The following is a 4,880-nucleotide window of genomic DNA, read 5'->3' as shown; positions in this document are numbered from 1 at the left end:
TCTACATGTAAAACATAACGAGCCCCTTAATTTGTGTTTGGCAATCAACATGTAATACATAACGACGCCCTTAATCTACATGAAACCTAAGTAGCGCATCAATAAAAATAATAATGCATGCCAAGTAGGATTGAATGCTATTGCAGCAGCTTGGTCAAACATCAACTTTAGATTTCATAGGTCTCAAGTTCAAGACTGTTGTTCTCTTTTTTAATTTAATTTAATTAATTAATATTTTCAAGGCATTTTCACAATGTTTTCAACTCCCACCAAAGCTTTACATGTAGTTATTTGGAGGGAAGCTAAAAATATCCCTTTAATACGAAAATTATAATCGACACTCTCTTTCACAATACACTGCGGAATCTCAACCAAAACCCTATTCTTATTCCCCCACCACCAAAAATAAGGTTCACATAAGTAGATCTCAACCCTACTTCTCCCTTTCCAGAATTTGTTATTACGCTGAACATAACAGACGTGACACATGACGAAGTGGTAATTTCTAATTTTTTTTCTTCATTAAGGATTCTATGTTTCATTATTACATTTATTTAACTTTGTTCTCTTTAAATTTGAGTAACTCTTTCATTTTTTTCCCCTTTTCAGTGGATACCACCAGAGGCAAGCAAATACTTCCCTATCGGCCCAGCGCCAGTAATCATTAGTCATTGTGGTAATGGAAAGTCGTATTGTGCTAAATTATTCTGCGAGCATCGGGATAGGAAGAAGATATATGACAGGTGGAGAGATTTTATTTGTGATGGGGGTATTCGATAAGGAGAAGTTTTGGTCTTTCTAATCACCTACAGTAATTTCCTATCTGTCTTCTTAGATGTTAAACACGTAATTCCTATGTGAAGTATTTTTCAGGTTATGTAATGATTTGAATGTCTTTTATAATTCCCCTTTTATTTATTAAAGTGATATCTCTACTCTTAATTCCCCTTTTATTTAAGAGGCCAGAGGATATACTACGGCTAAAAGTTTTTCATCCATGCTACAGGTATCGAAGTAGACGACATTTTGGTTATCGAGATAGCTAACAGTACCGACCGATCTATCTTATTAAATGTTAATATAATCCCTGTGTGAAGAAGTTTTCAGGTTATGGACAAACCGTAGATTAGACGTTGAACAAAAACGAAGACTGTTATTCAAATTCCTTACAAATTCATTTCTTCTTTTCACTATTCCGGTATATGAAAAGTAAAAGTTGTCCAGATCAATATATTTGTAAGTACGACTTTGGACTGAACAAGGTAAAATATTTTGTTGAAGCCAATTACTCTTCATCAAACTTATTCCAAAAATAAATACCTTCTTTATAATTGTGTAATGAACTGCAACTAACAAATAATAAGTGTCCAACACAAACTCGCTACAAAAAAAGCACTGAGACAAAAGATTATGAACTTTGTGTGTGACACATCAATTGAATGTGTTAATGTCCAAATCTTTAACTCTAAATGTCCTATTGTCCAAGAACAACTTCAACAAATGTTTAAACATGATTGTATGTTGGATGGCTTAACAAATAAATTGTTGAATACATTCTCACCTAATAGTCTTCCTTAATTGAACTAGGATATATGAAAATTTGCTTCAAATTATACTTGAATATGGGAGAAGAAAATTCAAAATGGAGGAACTGCGTGCTAATTAACTATTTAGTTGATATAAGTGCTAATTCATACTGCAACGAAATGTGTTATATAAAAGCCCTAATTATCCATGATAGTGCTCACTAAAAAAATGACATAATGTATAGTAGAGATGTCACTTAGCATGCAAACAGTTATTTTTTCATTTTAATAAATTTAGCAAAACCACAAACGTTCACTAACTTTACAATACGTTTATGCCTGTCAATGCTTCCATTCACGAAGTGAAAATAATGAATAAAAATATTTGACAGATTTTGAAGGGTGGAACAATGTCAATACGCAATGCACATCAACATTGATAGCAACAATTCCAACAGTTATCACTAAAAATATTACATTATTATTCTGTACCTAGTAATCCATATAGTAAAAAATAATTCAAAATTAATGACTTGCGCATCAGTGTAGTAAATTAATAAAGACGATGGAATGTTATTTATGGCATAATCATAAATTGTACCTTTACACTTCAACAATTTTTTTTTCTATGTACATTTTTTTTCTTTTTCATATTAACAAGAACTTCACCCCAATCCTAATTTGTATTTAAGGCCCACGAAATGACCCATGAAGAATTTACACATATGCACATCAAATTAAACCTAAAATGAGAACAATTTTAACAATCTACTTAGTTGGATTGGGCCCAAACAAAAGGTTCTCAAAATCGAGCCACAATAATAAATGGGCCCAATGAATAGTTCCTAAATTAGAAGGTCTCAAACCCTAATTTACTATAAAAAATCAAAAAAAAAAATCGAATAAGTGAAATAAATGGGGAAGATAAAGGATAAGTGGAAAGAGATAGTGGGAGACATGACAACATAGGTGTGGGGAATGATTTTTAAAAAAAATCAGCCGGTTTTGAAATGAAAAGAGTAATTTGGGTAGGAAAAAAATGTGAAATGTCATTAGCACCCTCCCTTGTCACTTTAATTACAATAAAACAGCTCAAAAAGGACATTTCGAGTCTTTCAAGTCAATCGGCCTCGAGTTGATTATAATTTCCGTAATTCAATTTTGTGTGGAGCCTACTAGTCATTTTCGATTTCTTGCACAAATTAAAGATTCTCTCTCTTCTCCATAGTTTTAAATTGAGAAAATGGGTTCATAATCCACGTATCAAAATAGTAGTGAAATGTTATACAACTTATGTCTTCTATGTAATAAGTGTATCTCACTCATTAAAATTTTTTAGTGGCAAGTATTGAATAATAACCAAAGAATGATGTACGACATATCGTATGCAAATTAAAATTTAATTCAAGAGAAAAGGGATGGTTTCCGAAATCCAAGAAAATCCACTATTTTTTCTTATTTTAAGGTTTATCCTCTAATTTAAAGGGTTGAAACTGCTATAAACATAGGATCTCATTATGATCAACAATTCGTCCAAGGCTAATAAACTTAAGAAAATCAGTCTATGATCAACAATTCGTCCAAGGCTAATAAGCTTAAGAAAATCAGTCAGAAAAAAAGCAAAATCTATTAACAAAACAACAAATTAGCCTTCGTGAAAAAATGGAGGCCAATAAGCTTGTAATAGTATTTTTGATGTGCATGGTTGTGTTGTCAGCTGTGCGAGTTTCCACGGCTGATTTCGAAAACTGCTACAAAAACTGTCACAAGGATTGTGCTGCCTCTGGTCATGGCTACACTGTCTGTGCATTGAAATGTGAGACCGATTGCAGTTTTAAGCAACTCAAAGGTACCTTTTTTTAATATCTCTGATCATTCATGTTAATCTTTTTAAAAAATTATTCTGTTTATATTGATGCAGCTCTTGAAGAAATATTTAGATTTTAATAATATAACAATGTTTATCACAATTATCCTTATTTTTTTTTATTTTTTTTAAAAGAATTTATAAATGTCTCACTTAAATGCAATCTACTAACAAGGAAATTCTAGGGATAAATAAAAAAAAAAAATGTTTTCACTTTTTTTTTTTGGAAACATCAAACATTGTTAAATAAATTCAGTTTCTCAAAACTAATGTAGGTAGCATTTGACAATGCATGACCATCTTTTTATTTATTAATCGTTTTGAAATAATATTCAAACTGTTTCTGCTTACAATTATTTTTTGTGTTCTACTTTTAACAGAAGAATTCGAGGAAATCATGCCTTGATCAGGACCAAAGATGCAGGGAATCACCTCTAAAAGGAGTTAGGGAAAATGAAGAATAAAATAGTAGAATTTTGTTTAAATTATTATTAATTTCTTTTTCCCGTGGCATTGTAATGCTAAGAATTAAACAAAATAAAATTACATTTAATTAATTTTTTTTGATTTAATAGTGTGTCTTCATTATGTTGATTGCACTAAAGTTCAATTCATATACATTTATGGAGAATATAACAAAACTCCCAACGTATTACTCAATTGTCAACTATACACATCTAACTTTACGGGTACTATTATCCCCAAAAAAAATTTATTTTCTTGATCTTTTAATTTGTATATATTGAATTGTCCAAGAAAATCATATCTATACTTTATAGTAATTTTTAATTTGTAAACATTGAATTGTCCAAGAAAATCATATCAATACTCTGTACGACCTTAAATGTATGAACTCCATACATTTATAGTGAAATTACTAAAATAGTCATTCTAAAAACCTAATTACCTTACCAGCTACAAAAAGAAAAAACACGATTGAACCTTTCCAACCATAGCTTTTTGAACAGAATAGGGCCAGCTATACAGAATAGGGCCAGCTATACAGAATAGGCATACCGAAAAAATAGGCAACCGTTTTAGACCCTAAATTTGTGGGGCCTTATTTTTTCACAATAATAGATTATAATTTTCTTATAAAAAAATTATTAAATACTATTTATAGAAAAAATAAACTTCTTATATAAAAGTAAAGAATTATTAGAAGTTTGATGTATTTAAGCATTAAAGTACTATGTAACAAGAAAGATTGAATCCATTAGTTATATTAACGAAAGAAAAATTATCAGAAGAAATTGACTATAAAAAATATTACTCCAACAACTTTGTATCTCAAAATATATAAAAATATAGAGTTCATAAGAAAATATATATATTTTTCTTAAAAATTTAAGACCTCCGTTCAGTTTTTGCTTTAGGCCACCAAAGTCAGCAGCCCTTGGAACAGAAGTGTTCTTTCAGAAATGCTACTAATTAATCTTAATCACACAGAATTCAAACTGTGGATTTATATTAACTATTCAATGAAA

At 30.2% G+C, this 4,880-nt stretch overlaps 1 long non-coding RNA gene across 1 annotated transcript; it reads left to right on the top strand.

Annotated features, from left to right (window-relative positions):
• The first annotated feature begins 3,005 nt into the window (after positions 1-3,005).
• On the top strand, positions 3,006-3,965 carry LOC107842036. Its single transcript, XR_001665574.2, has 2 exons — positions 3,006-3,375; positions 3,774-3,965. It is a non-coding gene; the product is annotated as an uncharacterized LOC107842036 (long non-coding RNA).
• The last annotated feature ends 915 nt before the right edge of the window (positions 3,966-4,880 follow it).

The sequence above is a fragment of the Capsicum annuum genome, chromosome 9, assembly GCF_002878395.1.
Source record: "Capsicum annuum cultivar UCD-10X-F1 chromosome 9, UCD10Xv1.1, whole genome shotgun sequence".
NCBI lineage: Eukaryota > Viridiplantae > Streptophyta > Magnoliopsida > Solanales > Solanaceae > Capsicum > Capsicum annuum.
The sequence above is the reverse complement of the archived record's forward strand: the minus strand, read 5'-3'. Positions and strand labels throughout refer to the sequence as shown.